Source organism: Coregonus clupeaformis, chromosome 35 (genome assembly GCF_020615455.1).
Source record: "Coregonus clupeaformis isolate EN_2021a chromosome 35, ASM2061545v1, whole genome shotgun sequence".
NCBI classification, from domain to species: Eukaryota; Metazoa; Chordata; class Actinopteri; order Salmoniformes; family Salmonidae; genus Coregonus; species Coregonus clupeaformis.
In genome coordinates this window covers 12,505,401-12,519,098 of record NC_059226.1, presented here as the reverse complement: position 1 = coordinate 12,519,098, position 13,698 = coordinate 12,505,401, and the positions used below count along the sequence as shown (strand labels likewise).

The 13,698-nt window shown below is 45.6% G+C and overlaps 1 pseudogene; it reads right to left on the bottom strand.

Annotated features, from left to right (window-relative positions):
• Nucleotides 1-13,698, bottom strand: part of LOC121550774 — a 26,256-nt pseudogene extending 12,558 nt beyond the window's left edge.

Genomic DNA, 13,698 nt, shown 5'->3' with positions numbered 1-13,698 from the left:
ACATTCAACCTATATACTTATTATGGACACAGTATGCTTACATTATTAGCTATCTTTGTTATTATTTGTTGTTATTTGTTATTAGTCCCATCCTTCAACTCTATTCATTTACATTTACATTTACTATTCAATACCTCCCATCTATCTCTTAACACCATCCATATAGGATTTCTATTTGCCATATATATTTCAACCATACTGTGATGTTTTACAAAAATTCTGAACCTTTCTATTCTCATTGCTTCTAGAGATTGTGAATTAAAAATATTTTTTTTTGCTAAAAGTATTATTATATTATTGATTGATTGACTATGACTTTTCAGATCACCCAGTAATGCTATCTGCAAGGTTAGTTCCAGGTAAATATTGCAATCCTTTAGCCATTCCTGGACCTGTGTCCAAAAACAAGCTACAAATGGACAGAACCAAAACAAATGATCTAATGATTCTGTCTCTTCACAGCAAAACCTGCAGAGCTGGGAAGATTGTATCCCCCATTTAAATAACATTCTATTGGTAGCAAGAATTTTATATAATAATTTAAATTGAAAGATTCTAATTTTTGAATCCGGTGTCGTTTTGCGTGTCAGTTCATAAACACTATGCCATGGGATCGGTACGTCAAAGATCTCTTTCCAACTATTTTGCAATCTATATGGGACGGCTGTCAATCCTTTGGTCCTTAAGTGAAACTGATATACTTTTTTATTTATCACAGTTTTCCTTAACCAATTATGTTCTTTAATGCAAGGCCGACAGACAAGTTCCTTACTTTCTCCCCCTTCCACTTTCCTCTTCTACTTTTGCGGTAAGGCTGCAATTATTTGGTTGTAATTTTGGGTAGAGCAGACATTTCCATATGTTTTTGTTAGCTGCATGTGTGACATAACTCCACCAGTCCTACCGATGATATCATTTACGAAGATTATACATTTTTTAAACATTCTGTCAAAAAATAAAGGTTTTTTGTCAATTAGTATATTTGAATTTAACCACAATATTTGTTGCATTATTTGTTCTGTCGTTTCTGGAGGATTAAATTGAAATTGCAACCAACTTTCTATGGCTTGTTTTAGAAATAGTGACATTTGGGAGATTATTTCCTTTTCAAATAACTGAAAGTGAGAGGTTGTAATCTGAATAAAGGGAAAAAGGCCTTTCTTGAACATTGGGTGAGACAATCTTACTAATTTGCTTGAGAACCAGTTCGGATTTAAGTATAACTTTTGTATGACTGAAGCTTTTAGTGATAGGTCTAATGCTTTAATATTTAATAATTTCTGTCCTCCGAATTCATATTCATTATATAAATATGCTCTTTTAATTTTGTCTGGCTTGCCGTTCCAAATAAAATTGAATATTTTTTTCTCATATAATTTAAAAAACCGTTCGCTAGGCGTAGGCAAGACCATAAGCAAATAGGTAAACTGGGATAATACTAAAGAGTTAATCAGGGTGATTTTTCCACAAATTGACAGGTATTTTCCTTTCCATGGTAGTAAGATCTTATCTATTTTTGCTAACTTTCTATTAAAATGTATTGAAGTGAGATCATTTATTTCCTTTGGGATATGTATTCCGAGTATATCCACATCACCATCAGACCATTTTATTGGTAAACTACATGGTAATGTAAAAATTGTATTTTTTAGTGATCCAATACGTAATATAGTACATTTGTCATAATTTGGTTGTAATCCAGAGAGGTTAGAAAATGTATCTAGATCCTCTATGAGTGTCACGGTTTCGGCCGAGACTGCTCCTCCTCCTGGTTCGGGCAGGCTTCGGCGGTCGTCGTCTCCGGAGTACTAGCTGCCACCGATCTATGTTTCATGTTCGTTTGGTTTGGTCTTGATGTTGTACACCTGTGTCTAGTTAGTCCTCGTTAGTGTTCTATTTAGTTCTCGTTGTGTGTGTCTGTGTTTTGTGTGTGATTGTTTCGCTGTCATGTTAGTGCGCTACTGTTGCCTTGTGCATTTCTTATTTTCCTCCTCTGTGTTAGGAGGTTATTTACGCACTGTTTTGTGCGCCTTTGGTTTTCGCCTGTGTGCGGACGTTCTCGCCTCCGGGCGCTTGACTCGTTGTTTGAGTGTGTTTTTTTAAACTAAAGTCTATTGGACTTATTTCTCTGCGTCCTGCATCTGATTCCTGCAACACACCCACCTACAGCACCCACTGACAGAATCACACACCATCATGGAATCAGCAGGATCGGCCGTGACACCTGTGTCGCTCGAGGAGCATATCCACTGGCAAGATGGCCAGATAAGTCGACTGGAGACCGCTCTACAGGACGTGATCAACACCCTGCACCGATGGGAAGCCAGCAGGGTACCCACACCTCCACCTACCCTGTCCACCCCATCGGCCGGTCTACCAGTCCCAGGTCCGGAACCCAGGAGGATTCGGCTCTCGCTCCCGAGGGCGTATGACGGAACAGCTGCCGGGTGTCAGGGGTTCCTCCTGCAGGTGGAGCTCTACCTGGCCACTGTACACCCGGTGCCCTCGGGACACGAGAGCGTTTCCGCCCTCATCTCCTGTCTCTCGGGAAAGGCGTTGGAGTGGGCTAACGCTGAGTGGAGGAAGATGGACGCCAACACCATCTCCTACGCCGAGTTCTCCCGCCGCTTCAAGGCCGTGTTTGACCATCCACCTGAGGGCAAAGCGGCGGGGGAGCGGCTAGTCCACTTGAGACAGGGGAGGAGGAGCGCACAGGTGTTTGCTTTAGAGTACCGGACTCTAGCGGCGGATGCAGGGTGGAATGAACGGGCTCTCATTGACCATTTTCGGTGTAGCCTCCGGGAGGACGTTCAACGTGAGTTGGCCTGCAGGGATACCCATCTGACTTTCGACCAGTTGGTTGATATGTCCATTCGTTTAGACACCCTGCTGGCCACCTGTGGACGTCCCGAGGGGGGTCCGTCCATGCCACCCTCCGGCACCTCCGAGCCGAGCCCTATGGAGCTCGGGGGTGCCGGCGCTAGAGAACGGAGGAGGAGGAGCCCGAGGGGGACTGTCTCCTGCACCAAGTGCGGTCGTGGAGGGCACACTGCGGCCAGGTGCTGGGGAGGGTTCTCCGGGGGAGAAGACAACAGGCCACGCACTGGGGGGCCTCCCAGGTGAGTAGACGCCCACTTACCCAGAGCTTTCTGTTGCGCACTTTTGTATACCTGTTGGTTTTCCACAGGTTGCACCTCATTCCCAGCATAAGGCGCCGTAGATTCAGGCGCAGCTGGGAATTTTGTTGATCGAAAGTTTTGTTTAGAGTTAGGGATCCCTCTCCTACCTGTTGACAAACCTTTTCCCGTTCATGCCTTAGATAGCCGCCCGTTGGGGTCGGGGTTGATCAGGGAGGTCACAGCGCCACTTAGGATGTGTGCGCAGGGGGGTCATGAAGAGACTATACAGCTGTATCTGATCGACTCTCCTGCGTACCCAGTGGTGCTGGGAATTCCCTGGTTAAGCACCCATAACCCTGCTATTTCGTGGCAACAGAGGGCTCTCGATGGGTGGTCTGTTCAGTGTGAGGGGCGATGTCTGGGTGTTTCCGTGGGGGCGACTTCGGTGGAAAGTCCAAACCAAGTGCCCGCACTGCACATTCCGCCTGAATATGGGGATTTAGCTCTTGTGTTTAGCAAAACTAGGGCGACGCAGTTGCCTCCCCATAGACAGGGGGATTGTGCGATTGATCTCCAGGCAGGAGCAGCGCTCCCACGGAGCCATGTGTATCCTTTGTCTCAAGAGGAGAGAAAAGCTATGGAGACTTACATAGCCGAATCTTTGAGACAGGGATACATTCGGCCTTCCACTTCCCCCGTCTCTTCGAGTTTCTTTTTTGTGAAAAAGAAAGATGGAGGGTTGCGCCCGTGCATTGATTACCGTGGTCTCAATCAGATTACTGTGAAATACAGTTATCCACTCCCTCTGATTGCGACCATGACGGAGTCATTGCATGGGGCGCGGTTTTCTCCAAAATTGGATCTCAGGAGCGCGTATAACTTGGTGCGCATTAGGGAGGGCGATGAATGGAAAACAGCGTTTAGTACCACGTCAGGTCATTTCCGAATATCTTGTCATGCCATATGGGTTGATGAATGCTCCATCAGTCTTTCAATCCTTCGTAGATGACATTTTCCGGGATATGCAGGGACAAGGGGTGGTCGTGTACATTGATGATATTCTGGTGTACTCGTCTACCCGAGCCGAGCATGTAACCCCTGGTGCGACGTGTATTGAGGAGGCTGTTGGAGCACGACCTATATGTCAAGGCCGAGAAATGTCTGTTTTTCCAGGAGTCGGTCTCCTTTTTGGGTTATCGGTTGTCCGCGTCAGGGGTGAGAATGGAGGTGGATCGTGTGTCCGCTGTGCGTAATTGGCAAACTCCAACCACTGTAAAAGAGGTGCAGCAGTTCTTGGGCTTTGCGAATTACTACCGGAGGTTTATCCGGGGTTTTGGACAGGTGGCAGCTCCCATCACATCCCTTCTGAAAGGGGGGTCCGGTGCGCCTGCAGTGGTCAGCTGATGCGGACAGGGCCTTTAGGAGACTGAAGGACCTGTTTACGTCGGCTCCGGTGCTGGCGCATCCGGATCCCGATACCCCTTTCAGGTTGAGGTAGACACGTCTGAGGCTGGTATAGGGGCCGTTCTCTCTCAACGGTCCGGCACGCCACCTAAACTCTGCCCCTGTGCTTTTTACTCAAAAAAGCTCAGCCCGGCGGAGCGTAACTATGACGTTGGGGACAGGGAGCTGTTAGCTGTAGTTCAAGCCCTTAAGGTGTGGAGGCATTGGCTTGAGGGGGCTCAACACCCTTTCCTCATTTTGACTGACCATCGGAACCTGGAGTACATCCGGGCAGCGAGGAGACTGAACCCTCGCCAGGCTCGATGGAGTATGTTTCTCACCAGGTTCGTATTTAAAATCACGTACATCCCTGGGTCCCAGAATGGCAAGGCAGATGCACTGTCCCGCGGTATGACACGGAGGAGAGGTCCGTTGAGCCTACTCCCATACTACCGGAGTCTTGCCTTGTGGCACCGGTGGTGTGGGAGGTCGATGCCGAGATCGAGCGAAGCTTTGCGTGACCGACCCCAGCCCTCCACAATGTCCTGAGGGTCGGAAGTACGTTCCGCTCGAGATTCGGGGATCGACTCATCTACTGGGCTCACACGTCACCCTCCTCTGGACATCCGGGTATTGGTCGGACAGTGCATTGCCTTAGCACTAAATACTGGTGGCCTACTTTGGCTAGGGATGTGAGGGTTTACGTCTCCTCCTGCTCGGTGTGCGCCCAGTGTAAGGCGCCCCGACATCTGCCCAGGGGTAAGTTACAGCCCCTACCCGTTCCACAACGACCATGGTCCCACCTCTCGGTGGATTTTGTAACAGACCTTCCCCTCTCTCAGGGGAGTACCACCATCCTGGTCATTGTGGACCGGTTCTCTAAGGCCTGTCGTCTTCTCCCTATGTCGGGTCTTCCTACTGCCTTACAGACCGCTGAGGCCCTATTTACCCACGTCTTCCGGCATTACGGGGTCCCCGAGGATATAGTGTCTGATCGAGGCCCCCAGTTTACCTCCCGTGTCTGGAGAGCGTTTTTGGAGCGTTTGGGGGTCTCGGTTAGCCTTACCTCGGGGTACCACCTGGAGAGTAACGGGCAGGTAGAACGTGTCAACCAGGATGTGGGTAGGTTTCTGAGGTCGTATTGCCAGGACCGGCCTGAGGAGTGGGCGCGTTACATTCCCTGGGCCGAGATGGCCCAGAACTCTCTCCGCCACTCCTCTACTAACCTAACCCCTTTCCAATGTGTATTAGGTTACCAGCCGGTTCTGGCACCGTGGCAGCAGAGCCAGATCGAGGCCCCTGCGGTGGATGATTGGATGAGGCGCTCGGAAGAGACGTGGAACGCTGCCCACGTCCACCTGCAGCGGGCCGTCCTTCGTCACAAGGCGAGCGCCGATCTCCACCGCAGTGAGGGGCCGGTGTACGCACCCGGAGATCGAGTCTGGCTCTCTACCAGAAACCTACCTACCCCTCCGCCTGTCCTGCTGGAAGCTGGGTCGGCGGTTTGTGGGGCCCTTTAAAGTCCTGAGAAGATTGAACGAGGTGTGTTATAGGTTACATCTACCTGTTGAATATAAGAATATTAACCCCTCGTTCCATGTGTCTCTTCTCAGGCCGGTGGTAGCTGGTACACTCCAGGACAATGAGATAGGAGAGACTCCTCCGCCCCCATTGGACATCGAGGGGGCTCCGGCGTACACCGTTCGGTCCATCTTGGACTCCAGACGCCGGATGAGGGGTCTCCAGTATCTCGTGGAGTGGGAGGGGTACGGCCCGGAGGAGCGGTGCTGGGTGCCGCGGAGGGACATCTTAGACCCATCTCTCCTGTCGGAGTTCCACCGGGACCATCCCGCGCGCCCTGCTCCGCGTCCTCCTGGTCGTCCCCGAGGCCGGGGTCGGCGCACGGCTGGAGCCGCGCGTCAAGGGGGGGGTACTGTCACGGTTTCGGCCGAGACTGCTCCTCCTCCTGGTTCGGGCAGGCTTCGGCGGTCGTCGTCTCCGGAGTACTAGCTGCCACCGATCTATGTTTCATGTTCGTTTGGTTTGGTCTTGATGTTGTACACCTGTGTCTAGTTAGTCCTCGTTAGTGTTCTATTTAGTTCTCGTTGTGTGTGTCTGTGTTTTGTGTGTGATTGTTTCGCTGTCATGTTAGTGCGCTACTGTTGCCTTGTGCATTTCTTATTTTCCTCCTCTGTGTTAGGAGGTTATTTACGCACTGTTTTGTGCGCCTTTGGTTTTCGCCTGTGTGCGGACGTTCTCGCCTCCGGGCGCTTGACTCGTTGTTTGAGTGTGTTTTTTTTTACTAAAGTCTATTGGACTTATTTCTCTGCGTCCTGCATCTGATTCCTGCAACACACCCACCTACAGCACCCACTGACAATGAGGCTGTGGAGGGATTCTAGTTGTGGATTTAAAAGAAAACATGAATCATCAGCGTACAATGACACCTTTGTTTTTAAGCCTTGTATTTCTAATCCTCTGATATTATTATTGGATCTGATTTTAATAGCTAACATCTCGATGGCCACAATAAATAGATATGCCGATAGTGGACATCCTTGTTTCACTCCTCTTGACAGTTTAAAACTTTCTGAGAAATAGCCATCATTTACTATTTTACACCTAGGGTTACTATACATGATTTTGACCCATTTTATAAGAGATTCTCCAAAATTGAAATGCTCCAGGCATTTATATATAAACCCCAGTCGAACTTTATCAAATGCCTTTTTCGAAGTCTGCTATGAATAGCAGGCCTGGTTTCCCATATTTTCCATAGTGTTCTATTGTTTCCAATACTTGCCTTATATTATCTCCAATGTATCTTCCATGTAAAAAAACCTGTCTGATTAGAATGAATAATATCCGACAATACCTTTTTAATTCTATGCGCTATACATTTTGCTAGGATTTTTGCATCACAACACTGAAGTGTAAGGGGCCTCCAATTTTGTAAATGGACTGGATCTTTATATTTTCCACTTGTATCCTGTTTCAGTAATAATGAGATCAGACCTTCTTCTTGAGTGTCAGATAATCTACCATTTACATAGGGGTGGTTAAAACATGCTAATAACGGTCCACTTAGTATATCAAAAAAGGTTTGGTATACCTCGACTGGTATGCCATCCAACCCTGGAGTTTTCCCGGACTTAAAGTCTTTAATTGCATCCAGAAGTTCCTCCTCTGTAATTTCACCTTCACATGAGTCTTTCTGTGTGGCTGTTAATTTGACATTATCAATAGAAAAAAATCTCTACAATTAGCTTCAGTTAGAGGAGATGGAGGCGACTGAAAAGAAAACATATGCTTAAAGTACTTTGTTTCTTCCTTCAAAATATCATTTGGTGAAATATGGGTGACTCCGCAATTGTAACCAGTTTCATTAAGTTCTTTTTGGTAGCATTCCTATGTTGAAGATTAAAAAAGAATTTTGTGCATTTTTCCCCATATTCCATCCAGTTTGCTTTATTTTTATAATATATTACACTTGATCTTTCTTGAATAAGTTTCTCCATTTCTTTTTGTTTTTCCTCTAATTTATTCTGAGCCTCTATGTTACAGTTTTTATTGCCATCTATCTGTTCTGTTAGATTTTCTATTTCCTTTCTTAGTATAAACTATTTTGACCTAAATTGCTTTTGTTTTCGAGATGAGTACTGAATTGCATGGCCTCTAAAGGCACATTTAAAGGTGTCCCATACAATAAGGGGATTCGCTGTACCTATGTTATGTTGGGAAAAGTCAGTTATAAATTCCTTTGTTCTAATTACAGTGAGGGGAAAAAGTATTTGATCCCCTGCTGATTTTGTACGTTTGCCCACTGACAAAGAAATGATCAGTCTATAATTTTAATGGTAGGTTTATTTGAACAGTGAGAGACAGAATAACAACAAAATAATCCAGTAAAACGCATGTCAAAAATGTTATAAATTGATTTGCATTTTAATGAGAGAAATAAGTATTTGACCCCCTCTCAATCAGAAAGATTTCTGGCTCCAAGGTGTCTTTTATACAGGTAACGAGCTGAGATTAGGAGCACTCCCTTTAAGAGTGTGCTCCTAATCTCAGCTTGTTACCTGTATAAAAGACACCTGTCCACAGAAGCAATCAATCAATCCGATTCCAAACTCTCCACCATGGCCAAGACCAAAGAGCTCTCCAAGGATGTCAAGGACAAGATTGTAGACCTACACAAGGCTGGAATGGGCTACAAGACCATCGCCAAGCAGTTTGGTGAGAAGGTGACAACAGTTGGTGCGATTATTCGCAAATGGAAGAAACACAAAAGAACTGTCAATCTCCCTCGGCCTGGGGCTCCATGCAAGATCTCACCTCATGGAGTTGCAATGATCATGAGAACGGTGAGGAATCAGCCCAGAACTACACGGGAGGATCTTGTCAATGATCTCAAGGCAGCTGGGACCATAGACACCAAGAAAACAATTGGTAACACACTACGCCGTGAAGGACTGAAATCCTGCAGCACCCGCAAGGTCGCCCTGCTCAAGAAAGCACATATACAGGCCCGTCTGAAGTTTGCCAATGAACATCTGAATGATTCAGAGGAGAACTGGGTGAAAGTGTTGTGGTCAGATGAGACCAAAATCGAGCTCTTTGGCATCAACTCAACTTGCCGTGTTTGGAGGAGGAGGAATGCTGCCTATGACCCCAAAAACACCATCCCCACCGTCAAACATGGAGGTGGAAACATTATGCTTTGGGGGTGTTTTTCTGCTAAGGGGACAGGACAACTTCACTGCATCAAAGGGACGATGGACGGGGCCATGTACCGTCAAATCTTGGGTGAGAACCTCCTTCCCTCAGCCAGGGCATTGAAAATGGGTCGTGGATGGGTATTCCAGCATGACAATGACCCAAAACACACGTCCAATGCAACAAAGGAGTGGCTCAAGAAGAAGCACATTAAGGTCCTGGAGTGGCCTAGCCAGTCTCCAGACCTTAATCCCATAGAAAATCTGTGGAGGGAGCTGCCAAACGTCAGCCTCGAAACCTTAATGACTTGGAGAAGATCTGCAAAGAGGAGTGGAACAAAATCCCTCCTGAGATGTGTGCAAACCTGGTGGCCAACTACAAGAAACGTCTGACCACTGTGATTGCCAACAAGGGTTTTGCCACCAAGTACTAAGTCATGTTTTGCAGAGGGGTCAAATACTTATTTCCCTCATTAAAATGCAAATCAATTTATAACATTTTTTACATGTGTTTTTCTGGATTGTTTTGTTGTTATTCTGTCTCTCACTGTTCAAATAAACCTACCATTAAAATTATAGACTGATCATTTCTTTGTCAGTGGGCAAACGTACAAAATCAGCAGGGGATCAAATACTTTTTTCCCTCACTGTATGAATAAATTATCATCCAATAGGCTTTGATTAAATTTCCAATATCCTCGCCCACGTGGAAATTCAGTAAGAGTAATGTATATGCCTATTATATGATGGTCCGACTGCATTCTGTCCCCTATCAACACTTTTTTTTACTTTTGGTGCCAACGAGAATGAGATAAGAAAGAAGTCAAGACGACTAGCTTGATTCAGTCTCCGCCATGTATATCTCACTAGATCAGTATATTTAAGCCTCCATATATCTACTAGTTCTAATGTATCCATGACATTCACAATTTCCTTAAGAGCATGTGGGTGATTGTTTGTGGTGTGATTTCCTTTACGGTCCATTGAGCTATTTAAAACAGTATTATAATCCCCCACCATAATAATATTGTCTTGAGTTGCTTGCAGGCTTGATAATTTATTATATATATTGTCAAAGAATTGTGGATCATCATTATTTGGTCCGTAAAGGTTAATGAGCCATATCTGTTTATGGTCCAATAACATATTTAAAATAATCCATCTACCTTGCGTATCTATTTGGACAATTTGCACATTCGGATCGAAATTACTATTAATTAATATCATCACCCCTTTTGAATTTCTTTGCCCATGGGAGAAGTATATTTCTCCCATCTGGGGGTACTCCCTCTGCTGTTTCCTGAAGTCCAAGATCATCTCCTTTGTTTTGTTGATGTTGAGTGAGAGGTTATTTTCCTGAAACCACACTCCCAGAGCCCTCACCTCCTCACTGTAGGCTGTCTCATCATTGTTGGTAATCAAGCCTACTACTGTTGTGTCATCTGCAAACTTGATGATTGAGTTGGAGGCGTGCATGGCTACGCAGTCATGGGTGAACAGGGAGTACAGAAGGTGGCTGAGCAGACACCCTTGTGGGGCCCCTGTGTTGAGGATCAGCGAAGTGGAGGTGTTGTTTCCTACCTTTACCCGTCAGGAAGTCCAGGGCCCAATTGCACAGGGCGGGGTTGAGACCCAGGGCCTCAAGCCTAATGATGACCGTGGAGGGTACTATGGTGTTGAATGCTGAGCTATAGTCAATGAACAGCATTCTTACATAGGTATTCCTCTTGTCCAGATGGGATAGGGCAGTGTGCAGTGTGATGGCGATTGCATCGTCTGTGGACCTATTGGAGAGGTAAGCAAATTGAAGTGGGTCTAGGGTGACAGGTTAGGTGGAGGTGATATGATCCTTGACTAGTCTCTCAAAGCACTTCATGATGACAGAAGTGAGTGCTACGGGGCGATAGTCATTTAGTTCAGTTACCTTTGCATTCTTGGGTACAGGAACAATGGTGGCCATCTTGAAGCATGTGGGAACAGCAGACTGGGATAGGGAGATATTGAATATGTCCGTAAACACACCAGCCAGCTGGTCCGCGCATGCTCTGAGGACGTGGCTAGGAATGCCATCTGGGCCGGCAGCCTTGCGAGGGTTAACACATACAGATACTCAAATCGGCCACGGAGAAGGAGAGCCCACAGTCCTTCGTAGCTGGCCGCGTCGGTTGCACTGTGTTATCCTCAAAGCGGGCAAAGAACTTGTTTAGCTTGTCCGGCAGCAAGACGTCGGTGTCCGAGACGTGGCTGGTTTTCCTATTGTGGTCCATGATTGTCTATAAACCCTGCCACATACGTCTCATGTCTGAGCCGTTGAATTGCGACTCCACTTTGTGTCGATATTGACTGTTTGATTGCTTTGCTGAGGGAATGACCACTCTGTTTGTATTCTGCCATATTCCCCGTCACCTTGCCATGGTTAAATGCGGTGGTTCGTGCTTTCAGTTTTTCGCGAATACTGCCATCTATCCACGGTTTCTGGTTAGGGTAGGTTTTAACAGTCACAGTGGGTACGACATCTCCTATATACTTCCTTATAAACCCACTCACTGAATCAGCGTATATTTCTATATTATTCTCAGAGGCTACCCGGAACATATCCTAGTCCGCGTAATCAAAACAATCTTGAAGCGTGGATTCCAATTGGTCAGACCAGCGTTGAATAGTCATAAGCACGGGTGCTTCCTGTTTGAGTTTCTGCCTATATGAAGGGAGGAGCAAAATAGAGTCGTGGTTAGATTTGCCGAAAGGAGGGTGGTGGAGGGCCTTGTATGCATCGTGGAAATTAGTGTAACATTGGTCCAGTGTTTTTCCAGCACGAGTGCTACAGTCAATATGCTGGATCACGTCGTGATTCATGAGTCCAAAAAAACCAACAACACTGCCTGTTAAATCAAAATTACAACCCTTGATGACTCCATCTTAACTTAATTGTATCCTATAAGGTTTAGAAATAGACTAGAGACAGGTGTCCCTCATTCACGGGCAGCGCTCTCTCCTTCTCGTGGTCCGAATCACACATAGGACTGTTGATAAATTATAAACTTCTTCCTAATTATTAGTGTTAACATAGCCCATTTAAATCTCACCCAATGTCTCTTTCTAGTGAGGGTATTCAGGCCTCACCAGAAAGTCAGAACAGATTAAGTGAGAGTTTCTTTCCCTGTACCTCAGACATTATTTAAAGATATTTCAAACATTTCAAACATTTTGTGTATCAGGTTTACGTTGGGTTTTTCTGTACATTTCTGATCAAGAGTGTTTACATGTGTGCAACCAAAACTCTGACAATAGATACTTCAGAAATTTTCATTTGTGTGCCCTTTAAGGTGCATCCTTTCTAGCCTGTGAAAAACCCACTAAAATAAAAAATAAAAAGACCCCACACAATAAATCAGTATTAACACCACTAACAAATATTCAATAACAGGTAAAAACAAACAAAATGGCCTTACTTAATTTGGGGCTCCTTTAACAGCCAGATTCGGGTACCTTTATACTAACTCCCAAAGCACCTGCCTCAGAAAGCATTTCAAAGGGAGAGATACAGAATCATTGATAAACATGTTAAAAACAACTTGGTAGCGGACATTCCCTCAGTCCTGGAAGAAAGAAAATAAACATGTACTTAGTTTTCACTATGCTACATTTTAATCAGTCCTAAAAATTATTCATCATTAATCGATTAAGTCTTGATAAAACCATGCATATACAGAATTATACTTCAGACACATCAGATAATATGGTGTCCCGTAAAGCTGAATAGGCACCTTCTAAAGTAAACAATTAGCCCCTCTCTTGTAATCTTAATATTTTTGACCTGTTGCATTGACATACATTTCTGTACTAACTGTCCCTGGGACATAAACTAGTCAAAATATAAAAACCTGGTGTTTAACAAATCTGCTAGGACCTTCAAAAAGTTGCTGCTGGCTTATCAGCTCAATATTCGGTACTAAAAACATATACTTGAATCTACTTCAATTCTGAACACAGTTCCACGTAATGGAAATAGATTATTGTTTTAGATTACATTGTCAACACTACAGTGGAATGTCCGGACCACGCCACTCAAGTGGATTTACCTGAGGAATACCAGGATCTGCACCGGGTTTTCTCTAAGACCCAGGCGACACGCCTGCCTCCTCATCGCCCCTGGGACTGTGCCATTGACTTGCTGTCTGACGCAGCCTTCCTGAGAGGACACGTCTATCCCCACTCCTACACGGAGACCGAGGCCATGGAGATCTACGTACAGGAGAGCCTCCAACAGGGGTTTATCCACCCCTCTATGTCACCAGCCTCCTCAAGCTTCTTTTTGTTAAGAAGAAAGATGGGGGACTGCGCCCCTGCATTGATTATCAAACACTGAATAAAGCCACCGTTAAGTTCAGCTATCCTTTACCCCTCATCCCAACAATCAT